We start from the raw sequence: 26,254 nt of genomic DNA, 5'->3' as shown, positions 1-26,254 counted from the left end.
GAGACCATATTAACATAACTTTTACTGTAGTATATTGTTATACTTTTTTTTTTTTTTTTTTTTTTTATGAGATGGAGTCTCGCTCTGTCACCCACGCTGGAGTACAGTGGCAAGATCTCGGTTCACTGCAAGCTCTGCCTCCCGGGTTCACACCATTCTCCTGCCTCAGCCTCCCAAGTAGCTGGGACTACAGGTGCCCACCACCACTCCTGGCTAATTTTTTTTTGTATTTTTAGTACAGACGGGGTTTCACCGTGTTAGCCAGGATGGTCTCGATCTCCTGACCTCATGATCTTCCCACCTAGGCCTCCCAAAGTGCTGGGATTACAGACGGGAGCCTCCGCACCCGGCCTGTTATCCTTTACCTATTTTATTATTAGTTATTGTTACTTTCTTACTGTGCTTAATTTTTAAATTAAACTTTAGTACAGGTATGTAAGTACAGGAAAAAAACATAGTGTAAATGGGGTTCAGTACTATTCACAATTTCAGGCATTCACCAAGGGCCTTGGAACATATTTCCCTGTGGATAAGGGGGGGCTACTGTATTATAATTACCATAAGGCATTGGGTCACATGATTATGGAGACTGAGAAGTCCATGATTTGCTATCTGTAAGCTGGATACCCAGGAAAAGCAGTGGAATAGTTTGAAGGCCTGGAAGTCAGATAGCCAATACTATAGATTCTGAAGGTCTGAGAACCAGCAACACCAGAACCAGGAGAAAACAGTTGTCCTGCTCAAGCAGTCAGGCAGAGTGAACTCAAACCTTCTTCATCTTTTTGTTTTATTCAGGCCCTCACCAAATTACATGATGCCCACATACCTTGGGGAGGACTGTATGCTCTACTCATTCTACCAATTCAAATGCTCATCTCTTCTAGAAACACTCTCACAGACACGTGCAGACATCATGTTTAATCAGATATCTAGACATCTTGTGTTCCAGTCAAGTTGACACATAACATTTACCATCACATGTCATGACCCAGAATATAAATTTATATCAGAAAGAGAGAAAAGAAAAGAGGGAAGGAAGGAAAGAAGGAGTGAGAGAGGGAGGAGGAAAGGAGGGAAGGAGGGAGGGAGGAGGGAGAGACAAGGACGTCAAGGAAGTAAGGAGGAAGTAAGAAGGAAGAGCGAAAGCAGAGGAGGGGAACCCAAAAGGAATGAATTAAAGGAGGACCCGAATCAGAAGCAGAAACGAAAAGAAATGACTCCCTCCCTAACAGAGACTCCCCTCCCTTTCCGTACCGCCGCCCCTCCGCACTACCTCCTCTCCCACCGCCCTCCCGCCCTCCTCATCCATCCCGCCCTCCTCTCTCACTCCGCTGCCCTCTCTCTCTCCGAATCCTCTTCCTTCCTGGAAGGAAGGAAGGAAGGAAGGAAGGAAGGAAGGAAGGAAGGAAGGAAATAAAAGATCCTTAAAATAAATGTAAGTTGTACCACTTTTATATACTTTATTATGTTCCATTTTTTCATTCTATTTTTAATGTGAATGGTGATCCACTAAAATGATTTTGCTGCCACAGTTTAAAAAGGAAATATTACAAATGCTTAATTGACTCCTCTTTACTTAAATTATCTCTATGATTGGTAAAATAGCCATAAATTTTCTTTGATGACATGCTGGATTCTGAGTGCTGTAAGACTAGCTGAGACATGATCAAGAGGGAGAAGCCTTGAGTCTTTAAAAGAGACCTCTGGGAAAACTCATTTCTGTCTGAAGCTTCATCAAAATAATCCTTAACATCCATATTTCCACCAACATCCTGTACATGATTATTTATGTGTTCTCTAAAACGATGGAGCTTTCTCCCCAGCTTTCTTCTTTTCTTTCTGAGCCCTCACCAGAATTGCCTCTAAAAGTCAAAAGGGACTGAAAAACTAGTAAGATGCCTTTCCACCTTGCCCTTTTCTCCACAAACTCTGATGCTCATACTGCCCTGTTCTGTGATCAGGCTCCTACTGATCCGACTCCCAGAGCAGTGCTCAGCCGCCTGCTTTTCCTCACCTGGGCAATTCATCCTTCACCTACTCAGGAACTGAGATTTGCTGATGTACTACAGCTAGAAATGTAATCAAATATTTGTGTTAGTTTTCAACCACTCAATGATTTATCATTCTTTTCATTATCTACTGTCTGGCTTCTAACCCCCATCTTGAGTATAAACGGTAAAGATGGCAAATGTAGGAAAGGATGGTCTTTTACTATAGGAGCCTACAAATAATGAAGTGGGACGAAAACAGTCTCTTAACCAGGCTTACATCTTTACAAGGCTGACTAAGAGAAGAAAGGTCGCTCTCCAGCATGTTCAGTCACAGTAGCCGAAGAATTTACGACAGTGGAAAATGTAGAAGGTGGAATAGGCCAACAACAAATTAGCTGATTGTTGGTGAAGCAATAGGGGCCAGGATACCTTTTATAGGCACACGTTCCAGTCCAGTGAGTCCCTTTTAGTGTGCATCAGAATCCCCTAAGTAGTCTGCTTAAATCAAGATTAGTTGTCTGGTGTGTTCTACAGCCCTAGACCCTACCACTGAGTGGGAAGAGAGTGAGAGAAAAAGAGGGTGCAGGGAACCCAAGAGAAGCACAGGGCAATTAAAGTAAAAGTAGGGAAGGAATGTACCAGCTGTGCACTATCAATATTTTCCTACCAAGACATCTGCTGCCCCAGGATCACATGGTGATGAATCACAACAAAGACCCAACAAAAAATGTTGATGCTTTGAGACTCTTACCTAAACATGTATATTTAAAAAGTGGGACAGGAGAGGTACTCCAAACTGCATGACTTGATATTGACTTGATCGTTGCACAGACTACAGTCATCATTAAACACACACGCTCTCCTAATTTGCATGCTGACACCACAGTCCTTACTCCTTGTTGAGAAATAACAAGGAGATCAGTGTGACTGGAACCTAAACTATCATGCTCATGATGCTATGCAGTAGCTCTAGATTCAATGTTATAATGTGTGATGTTACCACAATAGTATCCTAAATTATCACAAAGTGGTATCTTAAAAACGCAGTTTTGCGGTCCAATTACTTCACAGGTCACATGGCCTCAAAGCACTGACCTTAGAACTTAACAGCCATCTATAATGTTTCCATGAAAAATATGTTCCAGGCTCCAAACAACATTCTTTTAGGCAAACTTTTAGAACGCAATCTGCTTAGGAACTGTCTCTACTGGTCTGTGATACGTTTGTTTTGCACATGAAGTTTATTTCAGACTCTTTTCTACAGAGATATTTCCTGCCCTTGGAAGATGACTTCAAATATTAAATTGTCACCAAAAATGGACATAAAACTTTCAAAAAGCAGTAGGGAGGTGGAAAAGATGAACAAGCTGAAAACAAGTCCATTTTGGGAGGGTTCTGAACATCCTGGTTAAGGGAGTTTTTCATTTTAAAGGAAAAAGTATTCATCTGATGTGTTTCTTTGTTCATAGCACTTAATATAGAATTCTACAATGTTAAAAATAGGAAGTCAGGTTTATATGGTGTTTGCTTTAATGATACTAAACTTCCTGGAAACAGCAGCACATGCTATAACAAGTTTCAGATATTAAAAGAAAAGCTACAATGCTGAACTCTTTTCTAAACTTTTATATGAAGTCCCAGGATTTGTGGACATTCAGGAGCAAATCAGGGCTGATACGGGAAGCTTACAGATGGTATAATGGCTTCAGGCATCCCAATTATATTAAAAAGTTGAAAGTGGCAGATTCACATCCTCCCCTTTTACATGTCATAAATTCCAAAGTGTTGGTGTCAAACTGTGTCAATTGCACTCATTTATTAATACTTGGAATACCGTCAGTGAGCTTCCTAGCTGTTATTATCCATTTATTCATTTACAGCCATCTAATACTAACAGCAGCAGCCACGGTTTTCAGTCTTTTCCCTGAAACCATACATGCACTGCCTCAGGGAGACTTCCATAAGCCTGCATCTGGGGAGGGGGAAGAGGAAACAGCAAACTGCAGGATCTGCTGATCTTGGATATAGGTCTCTCTGCAGGAGCTTCCAAATGTGTCTTTGTTTATGTTCTGGACTCCGGGTTGTTGTGGGGCACAGATCTAAGGAGAAAGGAATTTGTTGCCTCAATAAAAAAAAAAAATGTGTAATTAAGATGTGGAAGAAAGGTTAGGTGAAAGACAGAAAAAAAGACTATCTCCAGGTATTCTAAAACAAATATTTACTCATTCAATATCATCTTTTTGTAAACCATCTGATCCTCAGTCTTGGAGGCAGTGGTTAATAAACCCCGATGTCTCCACATAAAGTAAAAAAATAAATAAAATAAAACATGTATGGCAACGATGCACATGATTCAGACCCAAAAACTACCCCACATAAAACATTCATTATAATTAATGCAGTGTTTCTTGGCTGGTATTATTAAGACCTTAATTTTCCACTTGGTGGAACTTACTGTATGTAGTAGAAAAATCACTGGCTCTGAGTCAGAAATGCCTTGATTCTAATCCAGCCCCTGCCACTTCTTAGCCATGCCATGTGTGCAAATTAGTTGACCTCTCTGAGCCTTGGGTTTGTTTTCTTTAAAATGTGAATTATAAGGAAATATTAAATGTGATGATTAAACAAAAGAAAGAAAGTAAAACAACTACACAGTTCCTCCAAATTGCAACTTTCCTCCCTCACCCCTTTCCTCTTTAGGAACTGCACAGACATTTTTAATAAGAAAGGATATAAGTGATCAAAATAATGATTCTGAAAACATATGATTCATTGCAGACATTGGCAGTGTGTGCCCTCCATAGTATTGGGCATGAAAGAGTTAAGTGGGAACGCCACCTTTGAGTCCTGGGGGAAGGGTGGAAGGGAGGACGGTAATAGTGGATTTAATAGTGTTTCACAGGCAGAGTCCTGGTGCTCTGCAAAGCTCCAGATCGTGTTTCTTCTTAGACGCCAATCAGTCAGGAAGTGATTCTCAAAGAAGTTTACATTGCCCTATTCTCCTTACACTGCTGCACAGTAGGAAACCCAGGACACAGAATACTCATAAGAAAGATGCTAGCATTTCCTGGGATAATAGCGAAAGCAAATGAGCCTCATGTCACATAACATATTATAAGGAAGCAAAGTCTCCTGCACAACATTATACTAAAAAGACCAAACTTATATTAAGCCTTGAACAGTTGCATACGTAAAGACCAAGAAAATAATCCAAATAGTAATCAAAAGCTCTAATTCTTCTTCAATTCCAGTTCATGTGCTACATTTTGAGAAGAATGACACAAAAGTGTACATGCTCTCTCACACACACACATGCACACACACACAAATATACACACATCCCGTGCAACACACGTTCACACCTTTTGGTCAGTACAAGAAAAGAAACCTAGATCATATCAGAACACAGACAGTTTTACTGGTCAGGCTGTGTCTTCACCACATGCTTAATGGAGAAAAATGGGTAAGGTATATCAGAACTTCATCAAAGAACGTTCCAAAGCTGTTACGTACATTTATGCTTGTCAGGTGTATAACCTGCACATAATTCTCTTTTATTCTTTCACCCAGTATTTATTTTCTGTTAGCTAGAAGAGGGCATGGGCTTTGTCTATATTGCTTACTTTTAAACTTGTGACCACCCGGCATTTAGTAGGTGCTCAATAAATATTTGCTGAATAAATTAATGAACACTTTCAATTCTAAGGGGGATTCTGCCATTTTAAATAAGCAATTACAATTCAATAAACTAATTTTATTTTTGATATCCCAAGGAATCCAAGCCCCTTTTGTTAGTAGTTTTCTTTTTTGAACACTGTCTGAACTAGGCCTATTTTATATGGCTTTGCTCCAGCTGACTGGGGCAAGGCACATTTTGTAGATTCACGTGGTAGCCTGTGGAGAGGTATCTACATGCAAGATAAAGACATTGCTTATATTTGTACAGATATTACACTATGGTGCAAATAACCAACTCTATCTTTTGTTTTTCTTGAGAGAGTCTCACTTCTGTCATCCAGGCTGGAATGCAGTGATGCAATCTCAGCTGCAACCTATGCCTCCCAGGTTCATGAGATTCTCCTCGTGCCTCAGCCTCCTGAGTAGCTGAGACCACAGGCACGAATCACCACGCCCAGCTAACTTTTGTATTTTCAGTAGAGACAGGTTTTCTCCATGTTGGCCAGGTTGGTCTCGAATTCCTGACCTCAAGTGATTCACTCGCCTCATCCTCCTAAAGTGCTGGGATAACAGATGTGAGCCACTGCTCCCAGCCTACCAACTCTGTCTTCTATACATTAATTCTAAATCAATGATTTATGAATTTATCCAAATTGATTTTTCTCTATTTATGTTTTCAGCTTCTTCTCCTTCCAGGGGAGCTCCATGCCAGCATTCCCCTTTCCTTCAAAATAATACCTTGTATTTTTTCTTAGAATTCACCATAAGCAATTCAGCAAAATGTCACTGGAGCCTCCTACAAGATACCATAACAGCAAAATGTTATCTTTACTAAAGATTTTTTACTTTTTCTAAAGTTTAAATTTTTTCCACTTCTTTCTCCCTATGTGGTGACCTTACAAAGAACCATCATGGTCCAGTTACAGGAATTTCCTCCTACAGAAACCACATTTTCTTGCCTTCATTAGGTCATGCCAGTTTAACCACCAAGTGACTGTCTTCATCATAACGTTCAGTGGGCAGTTCAGGGACTGGAGGGAGACCCACAAGTCTGCAGACCCAGCACATTTTCTATAATTTTCTTCTAGAAAGGGATTTCATTAACAATCTCCCAACTTTCTTCGTATTTGTAACAAAAGTGTCACAATCTAGTCCCTAACAACCAAACCATTTTCATTAATAAAATAAATGTCATCATACATTTGTCAAAACTCATTATGTACAACCTAAGAGCGAAGCCTAATGCAAACTTGGACTCTGGGTGACAATGATGTGTGAATGTAGTTCACCCATTGTAAACGAAGGTACCAGTCTGAGGGGAATGTTGACCACAGGGCAGGCTGTGCATGTGTGAGAGCAGGGGAGATATGGAAACTCTCTACTTTCCATTCAACTTTCCTGTGGACCCAAAACTGCTCTAAAACAAAAATAAAGTCAATTACAGTAAAACACCTGCATAGGACATAACTTCACAACACTGTTGAAAGCGTTTTACTTATTTTGTGAATATAAGTATATGCAATTCTTGTGACAATATTATGAGAGAGATATTACTACTATTATCCCATTTTGGCTGATGAGACTTCAGTTACCTGACCCTGAATGTCATGACTGAGAAGTACCAGAACTGCCGCCTGGCTGCAGCCGACGCAACCGTCCTTACTCCGCTTGGGTGCTTCTCAGTCATGCCAAACTAAGTCTCCAGCCACACATTCCTCCCCTTCGCCCCAAGCACAGTTCTTTAAACTATTGGCTATGGTTGGTCTCATAGGCGTATTGTGTACTTAACAGTACATATACACTGCGTAAAAATATTTCTGCATGTGACACTCTGAAGGGTATGCTTTATATTAAAAAAAAAAAAAAAAAAAAAGTGGAAGTGAAATAATTCCCAACAGTTTTCTCAGTAAAGACGAATATAAGGATTCACTTGAGTTCATCAAAGTGCCCCACAGATTATTTGGTTATCTGTCTAATTCTGAAGTAATTCTGGAGTTTGTATAATTCACTTGGCAATCTACTACAACCTTGGTTATCCCATGGTTATTTAAGGAAGTTTTTATTTTTTAACATATTTTCTGTTTTACAAATTATCTGATGATGTGTATCATTTCTAAAAACAGAACAAAATCAAAAATTTTTAAAAGTTTAGTCAAGAAAAGAACATCTAAATTGTTTAGATAACTGTAGTGACATAGACCAGAGAAGGTTTCAAAGGAAATCACTGTTTGTCCGTGAAGTACAAATCCCTTTCTGGGGAATTAGTATCATGAAAATTATAACCAAAAAATCATAAGTATATGCAGGGTTTTTTTTTTCTGAATATATCGCTAATTAAAAAAAACAAATTATTTTTTCGGATGGCGTTGCTTGGATACAAGGAGAATCTTACAGAATACAAATGAACTTGAAGGCATCAGTAATATTTTCAAAATAATAGAGAAATTACACAAAGAGTGAAAGAGGTAATTGAAACCTGTCTTTGATGGGAATAACACTTAAAAGGAGCATTGTACCTATCTGCTGGCAGCTTTAAAAAATGTTAATGACTACTGAAATTGAGAAATGTCAATAGTATGAAATGAGCAAAACTACTTCCCTAATGAGATTTTACAAGGTGAGCAATTATTTTGAACATTTTCTAACCTTGACTTTTCTGTTTATCTTAAGAATTTAAAAAAGAAAACAAAACAAAAAACTAGTGTTTAAATATAAAAAAGAGACTTGTGGCAAATTCAGAATATAATAATTGATCATTAAAATAGAAATGCCTTCTCTAACGAGAAAAATGAATAAGGAAATTATAACTTACATTCTTTATGGATGTCTTTACAGAGATAAAGTAGTGGGATATTTACTTGAAATGACGTTCATCATCAATGCTGAAGTTTACAGAAGACAAAAATATAGAACTCATGTGTTCATAGACAGCCCCAGGACACACACAGTGGATGCATTGTGTTCTCCTGGGTTGCATAACTACTTTGAAAGAAGTTTTCTTTTCTGTGTCATAAAAGAAGACTTTTTGGCTCTGCCAGGATACTCTACCATTTGGCCCCACAGACTTCAAGCATGCCTGAAGATACGTGCCAATTGGTTGTTGGTTTTTGAAAATCCTTCTGATCTCTGCTGAGTTACCCAACTGGACTCAGAAGGGTCTGACCCACGTGCCACATTCCAGCTGTTTGCTTGTTTGTTTTTAATCTCAACCTGGTTTAATGGGAAGAAGGTGAGTCACCTTGTGTGTACGTCAGCTGATATTTGTGTCATGGAAACTTAAAGGGGATAGACTTGAAATTGAAAAGATAAGATTGTGATTGAATGGGACTTGTATAAACTATGTTTTGTTATTGTTCTCTTGCTTACTTACCTTGTAAACAGATTCCTTGAGCCTTAAACCAAGGATCTTAATCTTTGGTACTCACAGAGCCTTTCTTCCATGAAGCAGAGCTATTTAGGATGCTGCCAGCAAATGAGCTCTCAACTAAATCTGTCGTCATCATCATAGAACTTACTATGGTCTGATAGTATTCAAAGTGCTTATTTCAGTTAATTTCTGTAAACAATTTCACACATTGATTCTATGTATTTTTCCATCTCATGGTAAGGAAACAGACACAAAAAGGCCAAATGACTTTTTCAAGGACATTCAGCTAGGAAAGGGCAAAGACAGGCACAGATGAAGACATAATCACAGGCACAAACGACGTGTCTGATAATAGAGATCCTAGGGATCTGTGAATGTCAGTAGGAATTACAAATATGAAAATTATTTGTTGAATCAACAAAGTGGAAATAAAACTATTTTTTCTTAGCTGATTTGGTAATGACTAACAGTCAACATACCTATTAAGTGGTTTTGGTTGAAATAATTTAACTTGTTGTTGATAATAGTTCCCCCCTTTAAATTTAATGATACAGTTCCAATATCTAGATGAACAAATAAAATAGGAGAAAGAATTCTATATTTTAGTCATTTCTGCTTATGGCCTCAATTTCAGATCTCAGAAATCCATAACTAAGTAGTTATAAAGCAATTACAGTTGTTAGAGTAGCCCAGGATGGCTGGACAAAGTTGAATATTTCATGACTAAAAACAACAACAGCCAGGCACAATGGCTCACACCTATAATCCTAGCACTTTGGGAGGCTGAAATGGGTGGCTGGCTTAAGCCCGGAGTTCGAGACCAGCCTGGCAACAAACAGAGACCTTGTCTCTACAAAAGATACAAAATTAGTTGGTGTGGTGGTGTGTGCTTGTCGTCCCAGCTACTTTGGAGGCTGAGATGGGAGGATCACCTGAGCCCAGGAGGTTGAGATTGCAGTGAGCTAAATCGTGCCACTGCATTCTGTTGCTGTACTCCAGCAGCCTGGGTGACAGAGTGAGACCCTATCTCAAAACAAAATAAAACAAACAAATCAATTCTCACTTAACATAAACATACCTAAGACATCATTGTATATTTTAAATTCTTTCTAATTAGAGCAATGTTACTGAATATATTTTAAAGAGGCTTATTATAAACAAGATACTTACAAGGTCATTGTACTGAAATCAAATTTTTTGTTATATGGAAGTTGTAGAACTTTGGGATTATGAAATGTTAACACAAGTAAAAATATAAAGTCCCATCTTTGATAAGAAGATACTTTCTCTTAGTCAGTTTGGACTGCTACAACAAAATACCAAAGACAGGGTGGATTCAACAACAGACATTTATTTTCTCACAGTTCTGGAGGCTGGGAAGTCTAAGATCAAGGTACTGAAGGTACTGGCCTATATGGTTCTTGGTGAGAGCATTCTTCCTACCTGGTAGATAACTACCTTCTCGCTGTGTGCTTATATGGTCTTTTCTCAGTACCAGAGCATGGAGAGAGAGAAAGCTCCAGTGTTTCTTCCTTTCCTTTGAGGGATATTAATTCCATCATGTAGTCCCCAACCTCATGATCTTATATAAGCCTAAATACCTCCCAAAGGCCCCACCTCCAAATACCATCAAGATAGGGGATTAGGACTTCAACATATGAATTTGGGAGGAGCACAGTCAGTCCATAGACACTTCTAGGAAATCTTTTCCAAGTAGTCCAGATTCATCTAGTATGCTAACCACACTAGGCTACAGAAGTGACCTGAGGGCAAGAAGAAAGATCCTTCTTTCAGACCCTAAATTCATCATTAACTGGCCCAGGAAGGATCCCTCAGCATGGAGGATACCCAAAGACTGAACAATAATATGAGGTTTGAGGCTCACAAATAGACCTCATTAAGAGACAACTGGGAAAAATCAGAGTCAGAGAAAGAAGGAAAAAAAGTATGGCGGTGGGTAACGGGATTTGAGGTAGGAAAGGAAACAGGAAGGAGCATAGCACTAGGAGGGAAGGGGAGGCGAAGGGGGAAGGTCAAAGGAAGAAGATGACAAGAGCAAGCGTAGTTTCACTTTCTCAGCATTAAAATCCTAAACTGGACACTCTAAAAATAAAAACTACAGGGGGTGGGGATTTTACTTGTAAATAATTTAAAAATCACTAAGCTTCCTGCCATGTTAATACCGGCTATAGATTCCAACAACCTAAAGTGATTTTAAATGCCCCTCTCTAGAGAGTAAGTAAAAACATCCATCTCCCCCATAGAACAAAATTCCCTTTCTTGATGGAACTGAATGGGGTCAGAGGCATTTTTTTCTTGGAATCTTCACCAGCCCAAACTATAGACATAAGCTAACTTTCACAGAGACTAGATTGTTAAGTTGTGGCTCGTCACCTATAACCCATTTTTATAAAATGTGAGTGAAGGCTACTATACTGTTAGTGGCCACCTGTGGACATAAAGAATTTATAAGAGAAAAGTCAATAATGTCTTATCATGTAAGCACATCTGAAATACTGATGTGATTTTGGTATTAAGTAAATACTAAAGCCAATTTGGTGACTAGTTGTATGTATGATACACATATACATATGCATGTATGTATACCATTTAAGAAGAAACATCAAAAGAGTTTAAAATATAGTGATTTTGTGACAGCTGAAGAGCTAATTGTTGCTTTCCACTATTAAAACCGGGTAAATGCCACTAAGAGAGGAATTGCTCAACTTTAGGAAGGGGTAATTAGGTTTAATGGAATCAGTTGAGAAGAGGAACATTAAGCCTATCGGGAAAAATTTCCTCCCAATGAAAACTATTAGATAATGGAATGACTTCCCAAGAGAAATGCTTGAAATCCTATCACTGAGGATATGTAGGACTCAGCTGGACATTACAAGACATTCCATATCTCAGACTTTATGCCCTTTTATGTCCAAAGTATTTTAGTATTTTATTTGATGACATATATTCTAATCCTTTCTTCAGGACTACATATATAAAGAGACTGTATATGTGTATAAATATGCATATATAGTATAAATACATACATATATGTACTACATTTAGACTATGTATAGTCCAAATATACACATCAATATACATATACATATATACTAAATATACATATACATATGTATTATACATATATAGTCTAAATATAGTACACATGTGTATATGTGTCTGTAGAGAGAGAGAGGTAGATAGGCAGGTAGGTAGATTGATAACTAGATAGATAAATACATACAAGGGAGAGAAACAGAAAAAGGAACCTTAAGATTTGAGGTTCTTTTCTGTTTATTTTTAAACTTGCAAGTTACAAATGAAAACACTAAAAACTGTGACTGATGAACAATAAAGAAATATACTCAGATAACAAGCCCCTCCATTTTTCTCGTTGTACTAATTTCACCCTCCAGAGTCAGAAGCAACCAGGTTTGCATTTATTTTCAGTTAGTACTGGTTGCTTCTGAGAATAAGCCCAACTATTAATCTGAAATTCCAATAAAAGCTCCAAAAAAAAAAAAAAAAAAAAGCCTCACATGACAAAAATTAAAAATGTTCAGACTCTTAGTGAGAATTTAAGGTTCAATGACTTATCTAACTTTTTCTTGTAAAAAGAACAATCACTTTCAGAAAACCTATGCCCCCATGGAATGACGCATCCACTTCCTGCTAAACATAGATCACGTTATCAGTGTTGCCAAATATATCAACAACCGCCTGACTGTTGAACACCATGTTTATCTAATGGACCATAACAGACAGCGAGAACAAGCACAGTTGGAGACAGCAATCTCTAAAAGTATTTCCAAACCAGCACCATTCTTTATTTTTTTTCTTTCCTTTTTCAATTAAGGGAAAGGGACTTATTAAGCAAGACATACAAAAGCACTGTTAGGATAGCTCCACTGAAACCATTTCTTTCTACTGAAATGTAAAATAATTCTGGAGGGTCACATTTTTATGTATTCACATGAGAACTAGGACAGAGAAGAAGGAGGGCCGTGGAGTCAAGTTTACACTGGACACCCAATCAAATCTGTCATGAATTGCATAGAGAAAATTCCAGAGGACCCCAGAGATAAATTCTCAACTTTTCCCCTCTGCAGAGTGAAACAGTTCAAAGCTGAGGATCAGGATGGGACTGACAGGGATTTTATTTAAATGCTTGTGAGAAAAATAATACAATTATTCAAATGTTTCACATGGTTTAATTTCAAGAATAAGACAAATTTGTTATAAAACATTGAGAAAATACAGGTAAGTCAAAAGGAGAAAATAAACCACATAGAATCCAATAATGCAGAGATAAGTACTATTAAAATTTTGGTATATATTCTCCCAATCTGATATGTCCTGAGACAGGTATTTTAAAAACAAAATAGAATCTTTTTGTATATATAATTTTGTGTAGTGATATTTTTCAATACATACCATATTCTGCATGCATTTTTCATAACAATATTTTTCCATAACACCATTTAAATTGCTATTTGATACTCTGTTACATCAAAGCCCTCTATTTATTTTTCCAGCCCCATATTGTTGTTACCAAACCTTTGCTATTATTAATAGCTCTGTGATGTGTACTCTTACATTGTACTTTTATATGTGACCATAAATATTTCCTTAGAATAACTTACTTGAAGTGTGTCATAAAATAAATACAACTCCAAGACTGTAACAGAGTGAAAATGCCCTTTATAATGTTTGTAATAATTTTCCTTTCTGCCCACAACAGTGTTTATTGTGGTTTTGATAGAGTACTGTTTGTGTATTTGTTTGTTTTTGTTTACTTGAACCTATCAATCTTGTTTTATGATCGCTTTCATAAGTTAATATTAAGAAAATTGTCACTAAGATTAAATGAGTAATATATAAATATATAGATTAAAAAATTTTAAAGATGAACCTTTATTTTCTTCAAGTGGCTTTATACATCTTTTTAAAATATGTATCTGCATCATCATTTATTTAGAATTTATGTTGATAAATAGTATAAAACAAGATACGTTGTTACCAAACTTTCTTAATACACTTATTAAATAAGCTATCTTGATTTGCTGATTTGATTTGATAGCACCGATTTGATGTGCTACCTCATGAAATTATTATATGCACACTATTCTTTATTTAGTTGAATCTGTAAAATTATTATAACCACTTCTTTCATGTGTCTCTAAAGAACCCAGGAGTATCAATTATTTCACCTGTGCAGGAAGCAGTTACAGTCGAGCAGCTTTTCATCATCTATGTCTATGTATTCTCAATTACATAAAAAAAACTTTAAATATTAATCTTCCCTCAAAAATCTTAATCCATGAAGAAGAGTGTAGAAATCAGTAAATCCTATCAAAAGAGTTTATGCAGCAGCCACACTAGGGTGAGGAACCAAATTGCAAGAGAAAAATGTACTCTTATTTAAAAGACCAACAGGGTTTCCATTGTTCTCTTTTTGCTTTCTATTCTTTTGTTACATTTCACTAAAAGCAGAGATTCTCAAAGAGGGGTCCCCAGACCAACAGCATCACATGGGAATTTGTTAGAAATAAATCACCCCAGACCTACTGAATCAACAATGGGGCCTGGAAGCTATGCTTTCACAAGTTTTCTAGGTGATATTGATGCACGCAAAAGCTTGCTTTAAAAGAACTTTGTCAAGAAAGAATCTGAATAGAACCCACAGAAAACATTATGGTATCTGTGACATGATGGTACAACAAGCCTTTACTGAGAGATTTAATATAGACCTTTCTCCATCTTCCCTTTCCCCATTTATTATGTATGCATTCGCTTATTAAACATTGTTTCTATACCTAGATAAGGGCTGGATGCTGAGTATGGACACTGAATAAAACAGATTCCTTGCCCTCAAAACACTGGCAATTTATATATGTTTTGTTCTATCTTGAAGAGAAAACAAAAACCTGTAACAGAAAAGAAAACTAGACTATTTGTTCTTCAATTTGTCAAGTTTTGTTTTTTTTTTAATATATATGGCTAGTTAAAATAAAGCCAAGTATTCTGCTTCTTAGAATATAAGCTTTTTTGTTGGAAAAACTTGTGATAATGTTCAAGATGAGAGCCTACAAAAATAGTACTAAAAGAATCTTTAATTGAATAGGATATTACAGGGAGCGAGGTTCAGAGTCATTATACCTAAATAATCAATCCGGAAGAAGGCCAAGGAAGGTGAAACTGTTGGGAAGAGTAGATAACTGACAAGTTAAAGTTATAGTAATGACAGTGACAGACAACTGAGGCGTCATTGAAACGTTCTCTCTGGAAAGGAAGAAGGACCACATGACGTATAAAAGATTGAGAAACAGCAACAATTTACATTTGGGGAGTAGATGTAAGAAACGGAAGCAGAGAGCAGGATGATCTTGAGAATTAGAAACTCAAGAAAAAGGCATAATCACAACCTTTTCTTTTTTTTTTTTTTTTTTTTTTTTTTTTTGAGACGGAGTCTCACTCTGCCACCCAGACTGGAGTGCAGTGGCGCGATCTCGGCTCACTGCAAGCTCCGCCTCCCGGGTTCACACCATTCTCAGCCTCCTGAATAGCTGGGACTACAGGCGCCCGCCACTACGCCCGGCTAATTTTTTGTATTTTTAGTAGAGGCGGGGTTTCACAGTATTAGCCAGGATGGTGGTGATCTCCTGACCTCGTGATCCGCCCACCTTCGCCTCCCAAAGTGCTGGGATTACAGGCGTGAGCCACCGCGCCGGGCCAACCACAACCTTTTTTAAAGATGAGGACCAGGACTAACTAACGGACACATTTGCTTTGTGCTAATTATGTTAAACCATTAGTCTCTCTCCTCTAAGTCTGTGCCTCTTTCCACAGTGAGCAAAGCAATCATTTGTCCTAACATCAAATCTCTTCCTCTTCAGGCTCAGCTTAGGACACACTTTCCCTGACAGACCCCTTCCCCATGCTGACTACACAATGCTTCACCTGGTCTCTTTTATGATAACTACAGGAGACCCAGTGCCATTTTAATAGCCCAGATTTATGAATGACATAGTGAGGTAAATCAACTCAGCTTGCCCCAAAGGGTAGGTGGTAATGCAGAATGATACAGGAAGAAAAAAATGGTCTTTAGAATGTTCAAGGGGAGACTTGCTGCAGGGTATTTTCCACTCTTAGAAGAACAAAAAAAAAAAAAAAAAAAAAAAAAAAAAAAAAAAACCTCTCCACCGCTCATATGTGATCACACTCCCATATCAGCCAGTATCTGTCCTCTTCACCTAGACAACTTCTCATTCTTCAGAAAGAAATTCAAGCGTCATTTCCTCCACGAAGCTCATTCTAATTTGCTTGGACTATTGAAAGCTTCCTGTGAAAGGTTCTTATTGCTTTTGTATCCCTCTTCACAAAACTGACCACAATTATAACTTTATATATCTTTATGTGATTAAAGTTCACTTACTTCCCCTTTCCACATCTATTTTTTTTTTTCTTTTGTGAATTAGAACCTAAGGTACTGTCGGCCGGGCGCGGTGGCTCAAGCCTGTAATCCCAGCACTTTGGGAGGCCGAGACGGGCGGATCACGAGGTCAGGAGATCGAGACCATCCTGGCTAATACGGTGAAACCCCGTCTCTACTAAAAAATACAAAAAACCAGCCAGGCGACGAGGCGGGCGCCTGTAGTCCCAGCTACTCGGGAGGCTGAGACAGGAGAATGGCATCAACCCGGGAGGCGGAGCTTGCAGTGAGCTGACGGCCGGCCACTGCACTCCAGCCTGGGCGGCAGAGCAAGACTCCGTCTCAAAAAAAAAAAAAAAAAAAAAAAAAAAAAAAAAAAGAACCTAAGGTACTGTCTAACACATGGCAGCTGCTTACAAATGCTTTAAATATTCGTTGAATGAATAAATGACTATTCACATCCTTGAACAAGCAAAGCAACCTCCCATTCCTGACTTCTAAGGTCTTTTTACTATTGTTTTCTCTATGTAAAACACTCTTCTCTTGAAATCCATATCTTGTTCCCACAGTGCCATCAGCAACGTTTGTCAAATTATCAGTAGAGATCTTTCATCCCGGTTTTTTGTTTTTTTGTTTTGTTTTGTTTTACTTTTAAGTTCTGGGGTGCATTGCAAGATGTGCAGATTTGTTACATAGGTAAACATGTGCCGTGTGGTTTGTTGCACCTATCAACCCATCATCTAGGTATTAAGCTTAGTATGCATTAGCTACTTTTCCTGATGCTCTGCCCCACCCACCCACCCCCGACAGGTCCCAGTGTATGTTGTTCCCCTCCCTGTGACCATGCGTTCTCATTTTTCAGCTCCCTCTTATAAGTGAGAACATGCAGTACTTGGTTTTCTGTTCCTGTGTTAGTTTGCTGAGAAAACAGCTTTCAGCTCCATCCATGTCCCTGCAAAGGACATGATCTCATTCTTTTTTATGGCTACATAGTATTCCATGGTGTATATGTACCACATTTTCTTTATCCAATCTATCATTGATGGGCATCCTGTTATTTTAATACAAAAAGCCACTTTTCTTTGTCATAGTTCTTATGTATTCCCATTTACTATTTGTTTTCTTCCCAACAGAATAAACTTCTATGAGAATAAATACTGACTCCTTCATTTACTACTGTATTTCCAGCTTTGTACTGTGTTTGAATGAGTGAAGCAGGAAATTTTTGCCTCTCCTGTGTTAGAATAACTGAAGGAGACCATCACAGGACTGATGCACCAGAATTTACCAAACTGATGGTAGTAGCCACGAGATAAGGATACTATCCATTTTATGTGGTTCAGACTTGGAGTAACAAGAAGTGGAGTAGCAGGGAGAAGAATAAGGAGGTGCTGTTGCGTACAAACTTGAGGATGTGTTTTTAGCCATTGTCACCAAAGCAGATGACACCTCAAGATTTTAGACACTAAATGGCATAAATGGACAAGGTAAAAAAAAAAAGGAGCATAAGCTAATAACATATATATATATATATAACTTATATATATGTATTAACATTATATAATGTTAATATATATTTTTCTGTTAAATTAATATAAATATAACTCTAGGCCAAGAGCCCTCGCAAGATACAAGTGATAATGGAAAAAGAACATTGCCTGGTCCCACATAGGTGGTAAATCCAGAGATACTCCATTCACCAAAGTGAGTTCCTTGTAAGAGTTATAATCTCACCTCTAAATGACAATTGCCAGCATGGATCTTATGCATATTGTGTGCATTGTAATGTTTATTTTATTTATCATTGCCCTCCGTAATGGACCCTGCTGTGTTCCCCCAAAATTCATATGTTGAAGTCCTAACTCCCTCATTGTATTACTGTATTTAGAACGACCTATTTAAGAACATAAAAGTTAAATGAAATTACTGGAGAGTGCCCCAGTCCAGTTTGACTGGTTTCATAGGAAGAGGAGATTGGGACACAAACACACACAGAGGAAAGAGCATGTGAACATACAGAAGGAAGACGGCCATTTGCAAGCCAAAAAGAGAGACCTCAGAAGAAATCAATCATTCCGACACCTTGATCTCAGAATTCCAGGCTCCAAAACCATGAGAAAAACAATTCTGCTGTTTAAGTCACCCAGTCTATGGTATTTTGCTTTGGCAACCATAGCAAACTAATACGCACTCTATTTTAAATGGTTTTAATTTATACTTACAAACTTAGTAAAATGCATAATGCCCAAAAAGCCTATTTGCTGATTTATTGAATGAGAAGGGAAAATATAGTCAAAGTTAGAATAGGTATCAGCAAATATTAACCACAACGTGACATACACAAAGTGTTTAGAAGATATTCACTGGTGATATATTTGCCTGAGAAGAAAACCCTATCATTAGGACAATGGTTATCCAAGGAAATATATACATTGCACTTCATATACACTGATACCTGAGACTACATCATTTGCCCATACTGATAAATGAGAAAATACAACTGGAAAGAGAGAGAAAAAAAGTATGTCCCCCAAAAAGTGACAAGTAGTGGAGATTTGGGAAGATAGAGGTATCAAAAACTAGATTTTTTTGGAGGAGTGGGAAGGAGCAGGAGATCACGAAAATGACAATGAAAAAGAAAAAACCTATGGAAATGATAGAAAAATGAGTCCAAACTGTAAAGTAGAGGCAGAAGAGCAAAGAAAAAAGATGATTATTAGCATCACTGACCCATGGGCAAGGGCCCTAAAACTTTTTGAAGGGTCAGTAGGAATATCTGAAGTTCACACATAAAATGCATTGAACCCAAACATAAAAAGAAAACTGGAAAACCAAATTCTAAGGCACTTAGGGTTTACAAATTATATCCTCTAGTCAACTGTATTTTATAAGGCATACAGCAATTATGTATCAGTTTTATATTACTTGTGGAAAAAGAACATTTAACATGCTCGGTATAATTCATGTGGGCATCTAAGAGAGTCAAGGATCTTTGAAAATTTTTTAAATTGCCCCAGAAAAAGGTGACAAAGCAACATAGAGGAGAAGGAGGATATGGTAAAGGCAGTATAACTTTATGTAAGGTATGGAATTTTTAGCTTTTTAGCAATTTTTATTGGTACCATCAGACAGTTGTTCCTAGAAGAAAACATTGAGAGAAGTAATAATCAGGGCTGAAAACTCAGACATCATGTTTTATCTTACTTTTTGGCATTATGGTTGCTAAATGATAATGCAAAAGCATATTCTTGCATTAGCAATTCATTTTTTCAAAAACCACATGGTTATGTCTAAATGATAGCAGGTAAACATTAATTTAACACATTCAGTGAAAGAACTATGCCATCAGAGGAAAAGCATCATTCACCAGTTGCATGGCATTATGAAGAGAGAACATTTTTTCTTACTTTTTCAAGAGATTGAATCACCACTTCCTTTAGAAATGACCTAATAAAACATATTTGGTTGCTCACATCAATATGAATCCATTGCTCAATAAAACATGACCACTGTTGACCATTAAAAAACAGTGTTTCTGGGGAATGCAAATAAGCAGTTGTGTTAGTATCTTCAGAGAAACTTCTGTAACACTTCAACTAGAATAAAAGTTTATTGATTAACACTTAATTAAAATGATAAAGCAACCCAGTGTGATTTCACACTTGAAAGAAGAATTATGACAACTTAATTTAATGCCAAAATATGGAGTTTTATTTTTAATGGAATAGTATGAGAATTTTCGGGAGGGCATAACAAATAATAAAAATCAGGATGTTTATCACATTGATAGGGCATAATAAATTTTTACAACATTCTGCCAGCATGTGAAACCTGAAAATAAATTTGACTAGAATAAGAAAAAGCCTGAGTTTCAGTTCTCAGAAGAGGGAAATCAGTTGTTTAAGCCATAAAAATTAAAACCATATCTTAAATTTTACACCATTAAAGATTTTAAGGCCTAGAAGTATACATTTTCTAATGTGCATAGGTACATCTCTTATGCAGTCAGACTAACTAAAGCCGGTATCCTAGTACTTCACATAATATGTGTAGATAGTGAATTTTGCAGTTATAGAATTCAATTATTAAACAAACAACTTACCTCCTTTCTTGAAACTAAAACTATCATTCGGTATAAATCTATTACTATACTTTAAGCACAAGTATTATTGCTTTCCATCAATATAAAAGAGATTAACCAGTATGCTCTGATTCACACATGAGCATTTCTGGGATCAGGGAATATGGAAAATAAACTTTCACTGTTAATGTGGGCAATACTGCTAACAATCCCCACCATACTTAATTATACTTTGAGCTTTGCATTTCCAAGCAGTGAATTTTAAAATAATAAATATAACCAATGTACACATGTCAAGCCTAAAACTCAGTTCTATTTTAGCAATTATACAGGCTGAAATTTATCCTTTTATATGTCTGTTTCTTGTATATCATAGTGAGAGCACTGGGCTGGACACTCAAATGCAAAGCTATTGTTCAAACCTGTTGATTTAGAAGCTCAAGAATTCTAACTAGTCACTTAACTCCTCAGAGCCGATTTCTTCATCTGTAAAACAGATATAATTGTACTTAGTTACCATAATCTCACAACAAGATAGGAGAAGCAGAATACAATAGCAAGTATCACAAGTAAAAACTTTGAATCAAATACTAACTAGATGCTCCTAATGGACATATCACATTGGGTAATGATTTCATCTCTTTGGGCCTTGCTTATGAAATAACAAGAACAGTAATAATAGCATTACATATGCGTATAGCACGAGCTACATGCCAGGGAGTGTTGAATGTGTTTCAAATAAATTGACCCATCAAATACCCAAAATGTATGTGAAAGCTATACTTCATTGCCTAGTAGATTTCTGTCTGTTGAACAAAAGTTGGATAAATAAAACTGAAATATGATTTGAAATAGAAGATTTTGGCATTATTTCTGTGTAAGATAAAATACCTAAGTGTCTTTATAAGGAAAGGAAAGGTAGAAAGAGAGTTAAATTTCTGTATAAGTGGAAAAAATGTGAAAAGATATTTTATATCTCTAATTTTCATTGAAAAATAAATTAAGAGCAAAAATATATGAAGAAGAAAATAGAAAAATTGGCTACTGAGAAATATGTGGAACAGTCCAGCTGTTAGAATTTGCTATTAAACTTGACCTAAAGTAATAAAACAAAGCTTTACATATATGCTTACAGAAGCCTTCCACTTAAGGGCTCCATTCTAACATTTTTCTTTAGTGATGTCTAGTTGCTAATTAGTTAAAGACACTCTGGAAGTGGGCAGTTCACTGCAGGGCAAATTGTATACTAATAACCTAGGGAGAACCATGATCCATTTTCAGGATTTAACATCAAGAGTAGCAAGAAGGAATAATTATACTGAAATAAACACACACACATAAATGCACAGAGATAATTTTAAAACATTTAATGGTAGTGAAGAGTAAATTATTTAACTCCAACCAGGGATAAGAGCCTTTTGGTAGCTATCACTTACTGCAGTAAATCTGCTGAAGTTTGCATTTCCTGGCTGCTGGCTCTGTTTATTTAAAGTCATTCTGAATGCTCTGCTAGAAAGGATTTCAGTGGTGCTGCCAAATTTTCACTAGATTAAAAATGTGCTCTGCTGATAATATTTTTATAAACACTGCACACTGAACAAGAGCAATGTTCTTTAGATATCAATTTGCTGCTCTTCTACAGCCAGTCTTTCTGCTAGGTCTTGTCAATTGACAGATTCTGTTCAATATGGTTATTTCTGCTGAAATGTACTAGAGAACTTACATCAAAGTCCCCTTATGGGTTAAAATGTTGAATTTGGTGTGTCTCTTTAACTAGTAAAGCCACATAGACAATTCATCAGTGTGAATGCTGGGATGTCTAAATATTTGTTAGAAAAAAAAATGTCTATAAAGCCAAGGCCTTCAACTTCAGGAAAGGTTAACAAATGATTTGATGTCCAATGTGACTTGTAGGAAAGCACTCAGTTTAAAAATATCTTCCCTCGACCCTAATGCTCAGGTAGAAATTGCTTTCACTATCATTAAAGTAGTCATAGTGAAGGAATCCTTAGGCTTTCCATTATTTCCCTTAGATTTATCCCGGGACACAAAAGCCACAGGAGTTTCATTAAAACAAACTTAACTCACAATAGGTTTCATGAGTGGCGGAGAGGAGTCTAATCTGAAAACTAAGGAGTCAGCAAAAGTTAATGGCTGGAGCAAAGGGGAACTCAAATTATTAGAAAAGAAAAGCTTTGACTAAGGAGTAGCAAAAGTTGAGGATAGAAGTAGCGGCTATACAATAAGAGATAAAAATACATTTCTATAGGGTTAAAGGCAAGAGAAAATCAAGTAAAGAGGCTAAGTACAAGAAGAAAAACAGGAAGAAAATCCCAGAGGAAAAGTATCAAAATAGGTAAACATGGAAGTATTGCTAAGTCCTCCCTCATTAGCGGACCTTTTCCTATGGGTTATCTAAAATTACTTTCAAACTAAAGTTCCTGGACCTCAAAAGACGTCTGAAGCTTTGGCATCAATATAGGTCAAATTGCCTGGATAGCAGACTTTGCTGGGACATAAAAGTGAAGTATTTTAATATTATTTAAATTGTTTATTTTATTTTAAAAAATACATATGAACTTATATGGTAGGCAGTAAGCTTACAAGATGTTTTTAAACTAAAATAAATTTTAGACTAGCCCAGGTTCACTTTCTGCTTTTGCCTCAGTCTATTTTCTACCCCTCCAGTTAGAGACACTTTGAATAGAACAGAAGGGTAATTATTTCAGCCACTGAAAAGGGAATGAGGTTTCAAGCAAGTTCAAGAAGGGCTTCTTAATTCTTCCCTGGTACTTAGACTTCACTGTGACAGCTGTTACTGGCTTTTTAATGGGACATCATTAGGGAAGACTAGTATAGCTTTTTGACTTTCAACAAAGATAACTGAAAAACACGCTCATGCCTCAATTTATTTCATATATATATATATATATACACACACACACACACACACACAGAGACAGAGAGAGAGAAATATATTTTAAAAACAGACAAATTAATTCAATTTTTCTAAACATGAAACAAGATATAATAGAGAACAAGTGCTAAAAATCAATTCAGGGTGGCAGCATTTTAAATGATATTTTTTTCTAGATTTAGTTAATAAGTTATAAAAAGTTATCCCCATTGACCCTAAGAAGATTGAATATGAGACATTGATGAGCAGATATGACCTAATTCCAATCCAATGTTACTTCTTGTGAAGATTAAGCACCATCCTTAGAAAATAATTTCAACTATATCAACAATTGGGGTTCAGGCTTGTTTTGTTTATTTGACTACAGGGAACCTAACAGAAGCCAAATGCCTAATGTAGAAGGTTCTATGAGGCTCCAGGGAGCAAGTTCATGAAAAATAAAGAGGTCTAGCACATTGAGTCAGATTCTGAAATGGGGTTTGAGGATGGCAGAGTCAGAGTGCAAATAGCTGCCCTCCCTAAATTATATAAGGCCCTGTGGAGTGTAAAACTGAGTATGAGTAAAGTTTAACAAAAGTAATAACACTTTGAGGCCCAAGCTACATTGCAGTGGAGACCCTTTTGAAAGAGCCTACCACAGCAGAGACAGAGCCAATGCCCCCACCTGTTTACAGAGGGACAGTAAAGTGTTACCAAGCAATCAATGGGCTTGTTGCCCAATGTGCATAGAGACCAACGCCATGGCACCAGCTTTCGAGAAAAGAAAAGCTTTACTGTGAGTCAACAAGCAAGGCAACAGGAGAAAATGCTCAAATGTGTCTCCCTAAGCTGGGGTTTGAATCGACTTTTATAAACACAGGGTAATGAAGTGTGATCTGATTGGATCTTACAATGAGGTGATGCTGGGAGGCATGATCTGACTGGATCCTGCCACGGAGTGACTTCACAGCGCCATCTGATTGGATGCTGTATCTTGCCATGGGGTGGCAGGATAGGGCTTCTTAATTCAGTCTCCCCTCCTTGGTCTGAGCACTTACATTGCCCCTGTGGTCGCACATTTGGTTCATCCGGGCATGCTCAGGATACATGACCTTCAACCTGCGGGGTCCATGGCAACTGAAAAACAACTCACAACTTTGTTACATAAAAGTTGAACGAGATTGTTCTGATCAGGTTACAGAAGCAATTCTATTTAGAGTGTAGCAGCACTGCTTCAAGTAGTGGCCAAAGCAAAAGTAACTAGAATGTGTCCTTGAATAGCTTGCCAAGTGATCACAGTGGCCCCGGGGAATAGTACAGCATCAGCCTAAAACAGTGACAAAGTGACAGCAATACCACTGGGAGCTGCTTACAAAGCAGACTAGACTGCAAGATATCCAAGAAAGGAGGAAATTGTGATGGGTGGAGCTACAGTCCTTGCAAACTGATTGTTGAGAAATAGCCAGATAGTAAAAGCCAGGTATGTGTATCTATACCTCATTGTACCCGCAACCTAGAATATACTCTGGGAGTATTTGGAAAAAAGAGAAAGGAACAGATATGAGACATTGCAGAGATAGAATTGAAAAAAACTCAAAAAGCAATAGAAGAACGATGATAAGAACTCCAAGATGACAGTGACATCTTGAGTCAGAGTCTCTGATGGAAGATTGGGAAAATTGTTTTTAAAACATGTAATATTGAATATAAGTGTTCATTGATTCAATGTCATCTGGGTTTCTGATTAGTATACAATACAATCTGTCTCAAAACAAATATCCTACTCTTCCATCTAAATGTATGTTTCTTTGTGTTTCTCTGTATTCTCTTGGGCACTCAGATTCAGGACTTTACTGTCATCCTAGACCAGTTCCTCTTCCATGACACTCATATCCAGTATCTGAACTCCTTGATTCCACTTCAAAAATTTCTCATGTTTGTCCCCTTTTCTCCATTCTTATTGTTCAGTTTACAGAACATGACATCAGCACCACTCGAGTGGCTTTAAAGTCAGTTATTTACTAACCATCCCCAAACTTAACACTCAAGCGTTATTATCTCTGATTATCTAAAGCATATCTTTTTTATGACCATTAGTGCTTTGTATTTATATTAATTTCTGTGGACATTTCAACTCCTTTATTAGACTATAAGTCTGTGGGAAGAATCGGTAATGAATCATTTTTAATGGGCTTGCACATGGTAGCCTAACATGAGTTAAATGAGGGCTGAAAAGATGAATAAATGGCATTCTAATAATCTGTAAGGCTAAATATTAGGTAATGTGCTAAAAAAGAATGTATACATTTTTAGGATATTATTTCTAATATTTGCACGGACATTTATAAATTCTTCAAATAAACATTCATTGTCATCATTCTCCTCCCTATAGATGTCTAGGAGGGCTTATATGCATATACCCACACATACATATTATGCTAGGCTATGCTAACAAGACAGCATTTAATAGCATTAGACTTAATCAAAATTCAGCTCTGTCAATTACTCACCATATAATCTGGCTTAGTTATTTTACCTCTCTAAGCCTCCAGTTCTTCTTATGTAAGTGATTTAACTTCTAGAATTGTTTTGATGCTAAAATGATTTGACGAGTAAAAAAGAATAGTCTGTTCCAAATAGATCTAATACTGCAAAGTGGAAATTTTTGTATATTATCCTTCTTCCTTTTATCTCTTCCTTTTATTGCCTTCTCCCTTCCTCTCACTCTCCCTCTGTCTATTTCTTCAAGCTACTGTTTAATGTACTAGAATAAACACAGAACTAGGAGCCAAAAGACTTGTGTTCTACA

Source organism: Rhinopithecus roxellana, chromosome 4 (assembly GCF_007565055.1).
Source record: "Rhinopithecus roxellana isolate Shanxi Qingling chromosome 4, ASM756505v1, whole genome shotgun sequence".
In the NCBI taxonomy this organism is placed as follows: Eukaryota; Metazoa; Chordata; class Mammalia; order Primates; family Cercopithecidae; genus Rhinopithecus; species Rhinopithecus roxellana.
Note: the sequence above shows the minus strand (reverse complement) of the source record.